Source organism: Pseudorca crassidens, chromosome 14, assembly GCF_039906515.1.
Source record: "Pseudorca crassidens isolate mPseCra1 chromosome 14, mPseCra1.hap1, whole genome shotgun sequence".
NCBI lineage: Eukaryota > Metazoa > Chordata > Mammalia > Artiodactyla > Delphinidae > Pseudorca > Pseudorca crassidens.
The window spans coordinates 30,552,675-30,568,275 of NC_090309.1; the positions used below are offsets into that span (position 1 = coordinate 30,552,675).

Consider the following 15,601-nt stretch of genomic DNA (forward strand, 5'->3'; position numbering starts at 1 on the left):
AAGGGACATCTCCCTCCACGCAGGAGACAAACCCCTGAGAGGGGGGACGACCTCAGTGTCCCCTCGAGGAGGAGATCCCTGGGAGTGAGGGCATCTGGGGCAGCCCAGGGGACAGGGATGAGAAGCAGGCAGCAAAGGCAGGCAGCTGGTTCAGACCCGTGGCAGGAAGTCACAAACAAGATTCATCCTGGAAAAATGCAACTAATGCTGCACAGCTGGGGCCCGCTAATCAGAAACACAGGCCCAGAGGTGGCAGCAGGGACAGGCCCAGAGGGCAGGGCCGATAGCGAGGTGATAATTGGCAGCAAGGTCTAGGTCTGTCTCCCCACCCTCTCCGGCTGCTGTTTGGAGACAGAGGCTGTCACACTGCGATCTGAGAAAGGGGCAGCTTCTCAGCCCCTGACCTGTCTGCCTGGAGGGGGACGCGTTGCTTATCCATAACCCTAACACCAACTTAAATAAGAGCTGAAGCCTTGCCCGGTCTCCAGAGGATGGAGTCGGGCACGGTGACCTTTACCTCTTCGCCTCCCTGGTGACAGTCCCCCCAGACCCTTGAGGTGTGTCCCCCCATCTCCCAGCACAGCCGGCCATCAGGAGAGGTTCAAGATACGCCTCTGAGCCCTCAGTGGGCTCCTCTCTATCTGGGCACAGGATCGGTCCCCTGGGAAATGCATGAACGAGAAGGGATTCTGGGCCTGAGGTTATGGGGGGAAGGTGAAGGGCTGGGCTGGGCCAGAACCCCAGCAAGAGCCATTTCTTTGAGTTCAGGAAGCATTTATGAAGCTCCTGCTGTTACTTGCATGCCACGCTCTGGGCTACAGGTGAATGCAGTCTCTGTCCTCAGGGGATCGCAGTCTAGTTGGAGAGAGACACAAGGAGAGAGGAGCTTTCACCAGAGGTAAGAGCCACGACAGGAAGGCCCCCGGGAGCCGAGGGCTAGGAGAGGGGCACCTGCACCCGCCCAGGACCAGGAGACACAGGGTGCCCACTGGGATCCTCCAGGACCCCGGGTGCTCTCCTGCTTCTCATTCCCCCCTTCCCTCCCCTTTCCCGAGCTTTCCTTCTGCCCTCGGCCACATCTGCCCTGGGGCAAGTCTTTGGGGCCTCAGCCTGGAGACAGAGGATGGAGGGCCCTCTGCAGGGGAGAAGGGACCAGCCCTGCAGAGCCTCAGCCCAGAGGCTGTCCCCTCTGAAGGGATCTCGCAGTCTCTGTGCTCCCCCGACCCTCAGCCCCTCCTCTGCCCCAGACCCTGCCCGGCTCCACGTGTAATCACAGCAGCCAGAGGAGGAGAGACATTGGAAAGGCCACCTGGCCCAATGGCACCCATGCCAGGATCCCCTCTGGGCATTACCAGCTTCTGCTGGAGCACTTCTGGGGACGCAAACCCCAACATCTGAAGGCATCCAAGAGCGCTTTTGACAGCTCTGAAGGAGCAAAAGAGCTTCCGTGCCCTCCAGGGGCCAGAATCCGCCTCCCTGACTCTTCCAGTCTCAGGTTCCAGAGCTAGGCTCTGGGGCCTCATAGGAGAAATGTTGAGGAGCACAGCTAACGTGGCTCTAGCTACCTCCCTTCCCAGGACGTGTGCCCCTCCCAGCCCTGCTGCCTCAGGGACCTCCCAGTCACCCCCACCCCCGACCCCCAGGGTTCCTCACTGCCCTTGACCTAACACTTCACACCTCCCTTACCGGGGCCCAGACACATCTGCTGCTTCAGCCTCAGGTCAAGAGCCCCAACTGTCACGCGGGTGACAGACAGCACAGTCCCCGGCTTCAGGGTCACCGTCAGGTCCTACAATTGTCTCAGGCTGTCACTGGCTGGAAGTCACTGGTGGCTCGTCCTGTTGGCAGGGCCCTTTCCTTCACTACGCAAGCTGTCTACTAGAGGCACCTCTGAGAGCAGAGGTCCTCTGAGCCTCTGGAGCACCCTGACGGCGCGCACAGGCCCACAACCCGCCCCTCCCATCTTCTCCCAAGCCTGACTCGAGTCCCCACACTGCTCCGGCAGAGCCGTCACTGAAGTGTAAGGCGTGGTATCTGGCCGCCCCTCCCAAGTCACAGAAAGCATGGGAGGCATGAGGCAGGGGGCCTGGGGTAGAGGTTTGAGAGATGGAGGTTGAAGGGATAGGAAGGATGGAGCGGGAATCCGGAGGGCGTGCAGGCAGGGAGGCAGGGGCTGGGCATGGCCTCCGGGAGCCTGAATGGAAGAAGCAGGGGTCAGAGGTCGGGAGCAGGAAAGGAGATGAGGAACCAAATAGCAACAGCGGAGCTGGGAGCTGCCGTGTTGGAGGTTTCCTTACTGCCTGAGTGTTTGCCATGGAATTTCCCGGCCTAATAAAGAAGAATTTAAATAGACCACAAGTTGCTTAATGTTGACTGTATGAATAATCCAAATCCCCAGCCCCCTTTGTTCCACAAGCTATTTGTGTCAAGAAAGGGGAAGGGGGGTGGAATCTGACAGAAGCCACCGTCCCGGATCTCGGGATTTGGGGACTCTGTGTTCTCCTCCACCAGGGCCCCAGGGAGCAGGGGTTGAGGCCTGGGAGGGGGAGATTCCAGTTTCCCAGCCAAGCCTTCCGTTTGTGAGCGTACACACACTGGTACGTCATCCCCAGACAGACTCACGTGCGTGCGTGTGTGCACGCGCAGGCCCGCACAGGCCGACTCTAGTGCACACGAGTGCGTGTACACAGCCAGACACACGGCGAGCACAGCGGGGCTCAGCTGAGGCGCCGGGCACAGGGCCTGCCATGGGGCAGGCCCCAGCCCCTTCCCTGCCCCCTGCTGCTCAGCGACCCAGGGCCCCCTGGCTCGGGAAGAGGGACCCTTCAGAATCCTGGTGGGTGTGTGGCAGAGAGGTTTCAGTCACACCGAGTCACTTCCAAAGAGGGTTCCTGCAGAGTAAGAGCACGAAAACCAGGTTCAGAGTCTCCGAACCCCACAGCTGGCCAGTGACCAAGGTCTCCATCTCCTCCTCCCTCACGTAACCGATCCTGCCATGTCCACCTATGCTGAGGTCTCAGAGGAGAGGAGGGGACACAGTCAGCCCATAAGGTTGGGCCCAGGGCCAGCATGATAGTTTCTAGCCCCTCAGTGATAGGCGTGGCAGTAGGAGGGCAATTTCAACACAGAACAGGTACCACCCAATCTGTGGTACCCAAGAGGCAGAAGAAGGAAGGGGAGAGAGTGGAGTGGAGGGGATGGGAGGAGAGGGGCAGGGAAGGGAGAGGAGAAATGGGGAGGGGAGAGGAGAGGCAAAGGGGTGCCGCAGGGCTGACGATGACCAGCTGCTTCTGCCTGGTGTCCATTCTGACTGCTCCATCCCTGTGCGGACCAAAATTAAATATCTTTAATTTCATTCTCGAACGTGCTCTCGAGTACATTCACACACATTGCGCGGAGCAGAGAGGGTTTGGGGGGTGGGGGTGGGACGTGCCTGGCCTCACACATATTCCCAGGTTAGAAATTCCTATTCCAGTACTAATTCTGCCTGGCCCCTGAGCCCCAGACCTTTCCTAGTCCCCTAAACCATGCTCCAGGGGCACAGCTCAGACTAGAATGGTAATTGCCGTCTCTGTGCCCAACCCCAAACTCTGCATGGCGCAGCAGATGCCCCAAGAAATCAGTAGCAGGGACTGGATGAAGACCAAGCCCAGTATAAGGGACTTTGTTGGGGTGAGATCAAAGCTCCTATCCCAGGAAGCCACAATTTAATTCTATGCTAAGAATTAGAGACCAACCAGCCACTGAGAAGCAAGCGCTCCAGATAACCCAGTATATATCACCAGCCGGGAAGAAAGAATGAAAGCGCCTCAAAAACTAAGGCTCTGAGTACAGAGGAAGAAAAGCCCTGTGGGCTAGAACTTTGGGGGCTGTTCATTCTCTAATCCAACCATCCAGTCACCCAATATTTATTTGCCTGCCTACCAAATGCAAGCACTAAGCTGGACACCGTCTTCGTAGAAGTGTGAGTGTGTGTGTGTGTGTGTGCGCGCACACACATGTGTGTGTGTGTGCATCTGGGTTTAAGAATTCCTCCCCCACTTGCCACACACAAACCCAGACAAGAACAGGATCCCAAGATGCCCCTCAGTCCCAGCCCCAATCCCAAGCCCACCTTCTGGAGCCAACAGGTCCTGTAACTCCTTCCCTTGGACCAGTGTTGGCTCCTGATCTAATGGGCACAGGGAAGCCGGGGTGGGAGGGGTCTCTACATCTTTGCAGCCCGTGACCAACTTTGCTCAGGTCCACTAAGCCCAATAACTATTGTGCATACTACCTGCTGTCTTATTTCCATCAAGCCCCCAGCCCAATGCTTCCTCTCAGCTGGGGGCTCCGGGAATGGAAAGGCAGGTCTGCCCACAGCTTCTTCTCCAAGCTGGCTGGGGGCTCGAGGCTTGGGGCTGCCAGCAGATGGTGTGCATCTCCCAGGCTGCCTGGGAGATGGACAGGAAGGGAAGTGGGTCTGTCCACATGCCCAGAATCTCTGGGCTGTCACCAGGTCCCCTTGATCCTCCTTCCAAGAAGGAAGGCAGGAAAACGTGTCTTTCCGGGCCCTAATCCTCTCCACATGGGCAGGCACCACGGAGAGCCAGGGCCCCACTGCAGGCACGCGGGCCGGCAGGAGCCCCACCGTCACTCTGTCCAAGACCCCTCCCCCAGGACCTGCAGGTCTGTGATCGCAGCAGCTTCTGCCTTCCTTTCGGAGCTTCCACACTGCCCACCTCCTACTCTCTCCCTGCCCTCTGCCAAGCATCCCTTTGCACATTTCTGCCGAAGGGAAACTGAGGCAGTGCCAGCTGACAGACACCTGGGTTGAAGGAGCCAAGCAAGAAGTGGTTTGCCCTGAGCTGAGGCAGCAACTTGGAGCTGAGGCAACGACTTGAACTTGAAGCCCTCCCAAGGGCACCACAGGCAAAAAGGCCCAGGAAAGCTCCCCAGGGGAGTGTGGGACCCTTACAGATCTACGCAGTGCATCCCTGGACAGTCAGAGCAGGATCGCAGCAGTGAATGCCCCTGGGACTAGTTCCCTGTCGGGGGCTCAGGTCAGCAGGGGAGTGGAAGATCCCCCAGCTCGTATGGTCAGTAGGGGGTTAGGGGATCCTTCCGAGGAAGGAAGGGCTGTGTAGGGACCCTCCTCTAACCCAACTCCAAGCTCCTCCCAGCGGGGATCCCATGAAAGGCTGGTTTGCATGACCAACGTTATAGCCCTTTCTCGCTACAGCCAAACAGACCCCGTGCCATCTCCACAGGCTGTGGGTTTCCAGCCTTGACTGTTGCCCTTGATCCAGGCCATGTGTGCCCACCCCCAACCCCCCACGACCTGGTGTTAGTGACCTCCGGGTCCACCCCCTGGGTGTCTGAGGACATAGAGCCAGCGTGACGAGCGCAGACAGTGGATGCACCCACAGCTGGAGCCCCGGGCAACCGCAGGGTGGGAAAGAGCCCACGTTGCAGCCCCCGGCGCTCGCTTGGGGCCTGCCCCGAATGCCAGGCTGGCCTACCCCCACAAGCCACCACGACCACACAGACGGGACCCCGAGGGCAGGGAGGAGCTGCCAGGAGCTGGGAAGGCAGGAGGGCTTGGCACTGCTTTGATCTCAGGCATCAAAGCCCAGGAAATGCAGTCGGCTCAGAAGAGCACTTGCTGTCAGGCTGTCCCCAGCAGGCACAGGCCCAGACCCTCCCCACTCTCCCGGGCCCAGCCTCCACAGGCCCTGGGCAGGGGGCTGCAAAGGCCAGCCCCATCCCCAACCAGTTCAACAGCAACTCTGAATGAGAGCTAATTCTGCCAGCGCGGCATCTTCCTTTCACACCCCACCCTGTTTCCGTCTCTGTTTCCCTCCATCCCCACCCCGACCCCCACCCTGGCTGCCCCCCTGACTTTTATTGTCCCAGACATTTGCGTGAAAACAGGAACTTTGTGCTCTGGGCTGCATCTGCTCCTGCTTATTTCTCACTTGGAGCTGTAACCCACGGTCACACATGCCCCCTCCCCACGCCCCCAGCCCCTCTACCCAGGCTGCCCTCAGAGTCAGGGACTCATGGCGTTTCTGGTCCTTGGCGTAGGTCGGTGCGCCCTGAGAGAGTGGCCTGCTCTCTAGACCCCTCCCCGACCACGCCATGGTCATGGACACAGTGGGACTGGACCCTGAGGCACAGGCTGGACTCTGGAGCCTGGGGACTAACAGCCCTCCCCCACCCCACCCCCACCCATCCCGGGCCCCCTCCCGGCCCCAGAGGCACAGAAGAACTCCCCTCCCTAACAACCCTGGGAAGAATTCAGGGAGGCATGGGAGGCCTTCCAGACGTGGACAGCATCTTGTGTGAGGAGGTCGGAGTGCACAAGTCCCAGGATCTCCCTCCCTGAAAGGCCCTCGGGCCCAGTATCCGTAAGTTACAGGCCGGAGTAAACGCCACCTTGTGTTGTTTATAGGAAGTAAAATGGATAGTACAAAGAAAACGGTGTTGTTAAATAAATGAGTATAAATAAATATGCCTCTCAGAGTGTACTTACTATGTGTTGGGCACTGCTACAAGAACTTTACAAATGTTACCTCATGTTTACAAATATGGCGTAAACTAGGGCCTCAGGTAGGTGCTACTGTAATCCTCATTATACAGGTGAGAAACCGAGGCACAGACAAATTAAGGAACTTGTCCCAGGTCACATGCGGTAAGAGTGACAGAGCCGGGCTTGCTCCACGTTCACAGTCAGTAAGAGTGGCAGAGCCTGGCTTGCTCCACGTTCACAGTCAGCGCCCACTCACCCCTCTGAATCTTTGCTTATGCTTTGCTCTTGAAGGCTCTCCTGCCTCTTCCTTCCTATCCTTCAAAGCCCATTTCCATCTTCCTCCTCTCATCCCCATTTTAAAGATGAGGAAACTGAGACCCAGCAGTCACTGTATTTCTGGTGAGATCTTCGAGGGCCAGAGTGCCATCTAAAACTGAACTCTGCTTGTCTAAAAGTTAAAAACCTCTTTTTGTTGGAGATTTTTCCTTCCAAGGTGATGCCCTCAGATGCCAAGTGAGCAGGTCAGGAGCCAGATTGGCCTGTCAGCACGCAGGCCAGGCTGCCAGGCCCTCCGGGTAGGGGTTGGCATCGGTGGGCTGCAACTCCTTCCTCTGAAGACCATACCTCCCCTGGCCAGCGGCCAGTTCTGCCACCTCCCCAAGGTCCCTGCCCCTCAGTTTCTGGCAGCTTCTGCACCCAGGCAGCACTTCAGCTGTGCCCCAGCTGCACGTCAAGCCAGGAAATCAGAACTTGGGAACTCTCTTTGGGGCTGTGCTGTCATCCTGGGGAGATAGGCACAGCCAAATGGACATGGTACGAGGGCAACGGACCCCTGGACTGGGATAAAGCAAGCTGGGGTCTACATCTGGCTCTGTTTGCGTCGGGGCAAGTCATTTGGCCTCTCTGGGCCTCAATTTTCCATTATGTAAAATGGAAAGGGAGGGCTCACCAACACCTAAATACTCTTCCAGCTCAGACTGGATGAAAAGAGAGAACAATTGCAAATAGACCAACAGGTGTGGACCAGAACAAGGGCACACACAGAGGCTGGGGATGTGTGTTCACAAACGAAGTGGAGCAGTTACCAGAGTGCAGATAGGAGGCTCTAGAGGGCTTCCTGGGGGAGGTGAGCTGTGCACCCAGATGGTGGCAGAGGTGACAGGAACCAGCTCTGCAATGTGTAACTGGCAGGGGTCCCTGCTGAGCAGAGCCTGGGGGGCGGGCGAGGGCCTGGTGTGCTACGATCGAGGCAGGGAGGGGGCCACCAGCCCCACAGGAAGCCCCAGCTTGTTGTTGGGTAACTTCTCCTCCTGTTTTCTGGGAACAAGCTATTTGGAGAAGAGGGGGAGGGAGACCTTAAAGGCTTCCAGATGGGGGGCCCTTCTGCTGCCGTGCCGCCACAAAGTCTGTGCAACGCTTTCTAAGAATCCCAGCAAATGTTAGCCAGGGTTGCTCTGGGGAGGTCTTCCGAGCCATTCCCCTGCCTCTATGCTCCCCACTATCCCGGAGCTAATAGGAGGCCATATCCCGTTCTTTACTGTTATTCTTTCTTGTTTAAAGGCTGCAGAGATAGAGAGTTTGGGCTAATCTTTGTTGACCTCCCCCTTCCCCTGAGATGCTCGCCAGGGTCTTGGCATCCCAACATCCCCTCTGTCCGCTTCATCTGGGCCAGTTTTCCCGGAAGGCAGGGGTTGGAGGAAAGGACCTGCCTCTCCCCAAACTAGGGGAGGCCACTGGAAGTTCAAGAGAGAAGAGAAAACAGAACAATCCCGACACCTCTGTGGAGAGGAGGGGCAGGGGATGGGAAGAAGGAGAACAGAAAGGAGGGGGGATTAGGGTGCATCCCTCCCGCAGCACACCGCCAGGGATGCCAGGGCTGGGCTACCATGCTTCTCCTGTTGTGGCCTGGGGTTATTTCTCAGGGCAGCCAGGTGGTGCCCAGGCTCAGGGACCTCCCCTTCCTGCCTCTCTCCCCTCTGACCATCCTGGCTCCAATCCCTGCTCCCGGCCTATCCACATCATCAACAACTCCCTGAGCTGGGGTGATGAGGACATGTGGCCCCATCCCGGGCAGCGGGCCTCATCTGGGCTGCCTGGTACCGAGCCCTGGAGGGACCCGAGAAGGATCCACGCAGAGACATTGGTGTCAGGGCTCAGCCCCGCAGGGTCTGTACCCCGCTCTGTCTGCCTGGGGTTTGTTCACCAGCCTCCAGGTGGTGGGATGGGGTGGGGCCGTGCGGAGAGGGGAACTGGGGCAGTGAAAGGGGACTTTGAGTGGAGGGCTCCCCATCTGGGGCCAAGCACCCCCACCCTTCTAGGTCCTCTCCTGGGGGAGGGAAGGTGTGAGCCCCCCCAGGACTGGCTCACGCGAGAACCCAGGCCAATCCCGTCAGGACTCCGGGTCTCGGAATGAGCCGCAGCTTCCCCCACGGCCTGCCTCTCCCCAGCTTCTGCAGTACAGGCCTCTGATGAGGAGGCATTTTTCACGAGTCAATCAGAAACACATGAAGCACACACCACAGGGCTGAGGGACACAGGAGCAGGGGCAGGGGAGGGGGCAGACATGCACTGCCAGGGGCAACCTTCCCTGGGCAGACAGCTCCCTGACCTCGTCTCCAAGCAGCCCTGGACCCAGCTGGGGGCCCTGGGTCCCACCCACGGGGCTTCTACTTGAAAGACGGAATGGGGCCTGGGGTCAAGAGAAGCAAAGCTCGCTGGCCCTGCCACGGGTCTACCTCTCCCTGAGAGCGCAGAAGGATCCAAGCCTTTCTGAGCAGAAGGGAGCGTGAGGGAGGGGCTCGTGCTCACTCACCCTTGGAGAGGGCCCAGCCCAGGGAAGCCATCCTTGAACCAATGAGTGATGCCCGTGAACACAGCGGTGGCTGGATTTGGGTGTTGAGGGGCAGGGCAAGGGGGCTCATGCAGATAGGAGAATCTGGCTCCACCAGGCTGTGATCCTTCCCCAAAGATTATTCATGTCCAGACTGGGGCCTGGTCTGGGCTGACACCAGTTTGAGGCGGAAGGAGCCAGAGTGGGCCCTGGTTTACATGTTCCCAGCCTCTGCTAAATCCTTCCTGCTCCAAACCCCTACTCGGTCCCCTGCCTTCCGCTGTGCCACAGACAGGTCCCTTGCCCTCCCCAGCCTCAGTTTCCCCTTCTCCAACAAGAGTTAGGACAACAGAAACTCTCGGTCCCGGCTGGCTCCGATGCTGTGAGTTCCGATGCAGGCAATTTGAGGGACAAATGTATGCAGATGGGTATGCAAACAGGCATCTCCAGGATTTACGGGTGGCCTCAGTTCCAGGGGAGGAGGTGGGACAGTGGCGGGGGCATTTCAATGAGGCGGCCTCAGCCCGGCCGGCCCACTAAATCCTGGCCGGTGTCAGCGCCGTAAACCACTGTGATGGAGGGCAGGCGGCCCGCAGAGGGGACGCTGATTTACAGCTGGCGGAGTTTCCTCCCTGCCGCCGCGCAGGCAAGCGCCGCGGGACAGGGACGAGGAAGGATTTATGTCGCCTGCTTCCCCACCCAGCAGCGGGCAGTCGGGGAGAGCAGAGGAAGGTGACTTTCACCTTCAGAGGCAGCAGGACGCGGGCAGAGCAGCCTGCGTTACCACCCGGGGCTCGCAGAAGCGGGGAGGGAGGAGAGGGCGTTTCCAGCCTGAGCCCTGCCCAGCCCTTCCCACAGTGGCCTCTTCCAGGCGGCCTTTCCGCACTAACGTTGCCCCCTTCGCCCCAGCCCCCTAACCCGAGCTGTCACCTTCTTCCCTGGGGTCCCACCTGTGTCTGGCCAAGTCTTCTGGGCCTGGCAAAGTTCAGCCCGGGAAGACTGGAGCAAAGTGGGCTCCACGGCATTTTCTTCCCTGATCAGAGCTCACCTGAAGTCTAACCTCACTCATGCTGGAAAGGGATCTATCGGGGGTGACCCTAAAGAGGAAGCTGATCTCCCTCCTCTTCACCTGGCTGGAAGGTGTTTGCTGTGTCCTCTCCCTTCCAACCCCACTTCCGGCCAGCAGGTGGACGTCCTGGGGTGGGTGTGCGAGCGGGGGCGGGGACACAGGAAACTGCAGGCCCCACTCACTCTGTGCTTGGCTGAAATCCCCACGGCGCCGGTAAATTACAGCTTGGTAACCCTGCTTCTCCAGTGACTCACCAGTGTCTCAGAAGTGACTCACTTGTCATTCAACCAGGAAGTCCTACTGTGTGCCGGGCTGAGGCTGGAGAACAGAAGGCTCAGAGGCAAAGCTCTCCATTGGGAGGTTATCAGGGCTGCCCGGCGCCCAGCTCTGCGGGCCTCTACTTCCCCTCCCACCATAGCCTGTCCATAAACAAAGTTTACTGTGCTGTTCTCATAATCAAAGGAGCCCGGCCCAAGGTCCCTCAGGTAAAGAAAGGCTCCTTATGAGGATGTAAACACATAAATCCAAAGGCCTGCTTCAGCTGAGTTGTTCATCTGCTGGGTTCCGTGTTCTGAGCTGAGGCTGCTGCCTTGAGTTCATTTCAGGCACGTGAGTGCAGCCCTTCTGTGTGTTTGGGCCACAGAGAGAGCAGCAGGAATGCCTGCCTTCTGAAGAGATGCTTCCCCGACCAAAGGCTTCACCTCAGAAACCCAGAGACATTTCAAATAGCGCCGGTGTCCTTCGGTTTTGTCTCTAGCCCCTCAGCACCTCCCTGCCATAAACAGTAAACTCTGGCCGTATTTCCTGGGGATCCCAAATATTTTGTGCTTCTGTCTCCCTCCAAAGACCAAATCCAGTTACCAAGTGCTGCTGCCTCAAGCACATCTCTGTGACACTGGATTTTTTTCCAAGAACCAGACTGTGCTTTGAAGCAAGATTCTCTATGACTCAATACGAATACCAGACTCCGAAGATGTTTCCCCCAGGGAGATGCGACCTGGAGATTGGTGCCCAAGGTCTCCGCGACTGAAAAGAGCAGGTGGTAGAGGGTAGGGGAAGCCACCAGTGCAAGTGAGAGGGCTACGGGGGAGAGGTCAACACACACAGGACCACACCCCCCAGCCCCGAAAATACACTCACCTCCTCCTTTCAACTTCATTTGTTCTGTGTGCTTTTGTTGAGAATTTGTGGGTCAAATAGAATCACTGCAAATAATTGTGCTGTTGGTCTGCTGCTCAAGGCTCCTTGTCTAGGAAACGACAGCATCCAAATGCAGCTTCTGTACCGTGGCCCTGGGCTGTATCAATCAGGAAAGGGGGCACCTTTAACCAATTTATGCAAAGACCCTATAGACTAATAGGAGCCCTGGTGCCAAGTACTGCGAAAATACATTTACATCCATTACCTCATTTAATCTCAACAAAGGTACATGTGATGTTCTTGTTTTCCAGGTGAGAAAATGGAAGCGTGGCCAGGTTGAAGTACGTGCCGAAGGTCACAGGGCTGCTAACCAATGGAGGCGAGATTCAAACAGCATCCCCAAACCCAATTTCTCTTCCTGGTTTACTCTCCACTTGTACTCTCAACTCTGTCCCTTTCTTTGTGCTGGTATAACCCACACGACATCAGCCCTCATCCAAGACAACTAACGTACCAAGTGTTGGCAAAGAGGCGGAACTCCCAGTACCCACGACATTGCTGGAGGGAATGTGAACTGGGACAACTACTCTGAAAAACTAGCTGTGAGTTTGTTCCAAGGTTAAATAGCCACCTAATCTATGATTCAGCCTTTCCACTCCTAGACATATACCCAAGAGAAGTGAAACAGTGTGTCTTGTAATGCATGAATGGGGCTGGGCAGAAAGGAAGGGAGGGGTAAGCAAGGGCAGGAGGGGCTGGAGAGCTTGGCCCACCCCTGGGCTGCCTCACTTCGCTCCCTGCCTCCTTAATTCAAGTCAAAAGCTCTCAGGAGGGGCTTCCCTGGTGGCGCAGCGGTTGAGAGTCCGCCTGCCGATGCAGGGGACACGGGTTCGTGCCCCGGTCTGGGAAGATCCCACACGCCGTGGGGCGGCTGAGCCCGTGAGCCGTGACCGCTGAGCCTGCACGTCCGGAGCCTGTGCTCCGCAACGGGAGAGGCCCCAACAGTGAGAGGCCCGCGTACTGCAAAAAAAAAAAAAAAAAAAAAAGCTCTCAGGAGCTCCATGCCAACCTCGTGGTGGCCAACCAGGGGAGAGAGGGAAGCCACGGGGGGTCTAAGCAGTGCTCAGAGGGCCTGCTAGTGACTGAGCCCCAACACTGACCTTACCGTGGGTGTGAAGCAGGGCCCCTGCTGGTGGGAAGGGCTGGGCTCGGCACAGATAGGGGAGAGGGAGGAGTGGCCCCGGACCAAGTGAAGAGCAGCACAGCCAAGAACCGGGCAGACAGTGGAACTAAGGCCAGCTGAGCACAGAGGTAGGAGCCCACAAAGTGGGTATCAGTCAGGGGACCGCAGCACGGCAGCTCTGTGAGTGCCCAAAGCTTCAGCACTTGCACTTGAGATGTTTATGAAGGGCTCCAGACTGGATAAAAGACCCAGTCTGGTTGGATTTGCCCCGTGGATGGGTGGAACCAAGCTTCTAGGCTGAAAGGTTCAGAAAGCTGCCGCTGGGTGGGGCGAGGCTAGGGCCTCACCCCCTTCCTAGCTAGGCCACGCTCCACCACCACAGCTCTGTACCTGCACTGCTCGTGGACAACAGTGCTAGCCTGTGACCCTCAGCTTTAGCCGTTCCAGGCTCTGAGTCAGAGGACTGGCTCCCAGGGGGACACTGGGAACCCCTTACCCTGCTGGCAAACAGAATCTGCCCGTCCTGGTCTGGCAGCCTGGTGTGGGCAGAGCTGAAGTACCCTCAAGAACGTCTGGAGGTAGCCCACTCCTCACGCTGCCACCTTCTGCCTGCACCTCTGGTTCCCTGCTGGGATGGAAGCATCAAACTTGCTGCTCCAGGTTGCTACCCCAGCCCCTGCCCTCGCCCCTAGGACTCTGCCCTGGCTGCCCTTCATCCCCCCTGGGCAGTAGCCAGGATGGAAGGCCAGGACTTCCATAGCTCAAAGAGAAAAGAGAGTGCCACTTGGACTAGTCCCATGCATCTTCAAAATGGTATTAGCTCCAAAGAAGAGCTCAGGGTCGGGGAAGAGATCTGAAGTGAAGGAGACACACTGATTCCCCCTCCCAGCCCTATGGTCAATCATCAGTTTGAAGTTATAGCCTGGACTTCAGGAATCTCTCTGTCGTTTGAAGTATGGAAATGTGCTCGAAAGTCAATCAGGAATGTTTACTCTCTACCACCCCTCATTTTGATGACCTAAGTCAGCACAGGGTGTGGGCAGGGGTGAGGGGGCACCTGCTAATTTACCTGTCCTGCTAGGGGAGCGCAGAGGAACATGACTCCTGGCCGAGGCCAAGAGATCGCCCTGCCCCCACTCCATTCCATCTTGAAGCTATTCTCTGTGTTTCTGTCCTAGGACTTCCATGCCACTCACCACACCTCCCATGTCAAACATGGACTGTTCTTGGCTCCAGCTTGCAAGGTTTTTTTCCCCCTTGTTTTAAAAGCAGTTTCTCTCCTTGTCCCAAAACTCCTCACTTCCACTGCCCAGTTCAGGCCGTCACAACTTCTGATCTGGACTCTTGCAGTCCTACCCCTGAGGTCTGCCTGCCTCTCCCCGCTCCCCTAACCCTCCCTTCCCACCAGCATAGCTGCTTAGGAGAACAATCATTTACTGAATGCCCACCTACTATGTGCCAGGGGCCACAGGAACTGGAGGCAAGGACAGGCCTGTTTTCCAGTGAAGAAGGTGGATGTGACCCAATGTGACGGGGTCATGCTACAAAACAGAGCCTGCCCTACGTGTGAACTGGGTCCCAGAGTCTACGGAGCACTTCTAAGGGGTGGGGGCGGGGGGGCTGCGTGGGTACAAGATGACTAGAGCTCCGCTAGGCAGCAGTGGTGTTCTCAGCGGTGCCATGGCCTGGACAAAGGCTCAGAGGTTGGATTTCATGGTCTACTGTTTCCTGATCGCACTTACTTATTATACAGGTCAAAGCTCTTATGGCCACATGTGACCCAAAGGCCACCCCAGACTGACTTAAACAACGAAAAGAACGTGGTGACTTTCAACTTCAACTCAACAGATTGATTCAGAGAAGCGCAACCCAGCTGCTTAAGGGACATATCTAGAGACTCAGTTTCTCCCTGTGTCTTTGCTTTATCCTCAGCTCTACAAAGTGACCCCCTGTGACCCTGTCCAGCTCCCCACTCCAGATAGCGGTGCCAGACCCCATGTCACCCCCCTGCCCAGGAGAAGAAATCCTGTGTCAATGACACACTCGGCTTCACTCCCCCTCCCTTCCTTGCTGGGGCTTCACGCTCTCAGAAGTACAGCAAATGTTTCCTTGAAGCTCGCTGGCTATGACTGGGTTGAATATCCATCTCTGAACCTTTCACTGAGACCAGGAGAATGTGAATTCCTATTGGTTCAGGCCAGGTCACGCGCTCCGCCTTTGAGCATATAGGTAGAGAGTGGGCATGAAGAACCCCATAGCCAGGAACACCGAGGATGGACCCAAGGCTGGGGAAGGTACCTGTCTGGTACATGAATGTAAGCGAGAGGGTCACCTGGGATTTACTTCAAACCAAATAACAGGTCACCTTGAAAAAGAAGACTCTGGGAGGGGCTTCCCTGGTGGCACAGTGGTTGAGAGTCCGCCTGCCGATGCAGGGGACACGGGTTTGTGCCCCGGTCCGGGAGGATCCCACATGCCACGGAGTGGCTGGGCCCGTGAGCCAAGGAGCAGCTGGGCCCGTGCGCCATGGAGCAGCTGGGCCCGTGCGCCATGGCCGCTGAGCCTGCGCATCCGGAGCCTGTATTCCGCAGCGGGAGAGGCCACAACAGTGAGAGGCCCGCGTCCCGCAAAAAATATAAAAATAAAAAAATAAAAAAGACTCTGGGAGAAAACGGTGGGCCCTCAAGTTCACCCAAGTTCCTTTCCCCTGATTTATTTTTTCATGTGAGAGAGCATTAGCTCTCAGCAGGGCAACTTTCATCCCTCTATGGGACAGTTTTGTGTGTGTGTGTGTGTGTGTGTGTGTGTGTGTGTGTGTGGGGTGGTGGTGGTGGTGTCATCTTCCTTTGGAATATAAGCAGATGTGGG

The 15,601-nt window shown here is 57.3% G+C and overlaps 1 long non-coding RNA gene across 1 annotated transcript in view; it reads right to left on the reverse strand.

Moving 5' to 3' along the window:
* LOC137205624 (uncharacterized) overlaps window positions 1–11,701 on the reverse strand; it is a 39,342-nt gene extending 27,641 nt beyond the window's left edge. The window contains exon 1 of the long non-coding RNA XR_010934225.1: window positions 11,551–11,701. This is a non-coding gene — a long non-coding RNA (uncharacterized lncRNA). The remainder of the gene's footprint in view (window positions 1–11,550) is intronic.
* Between the last annotated feature and the right edge of the window lie 3,900 nt (window positions 11,702–15,601).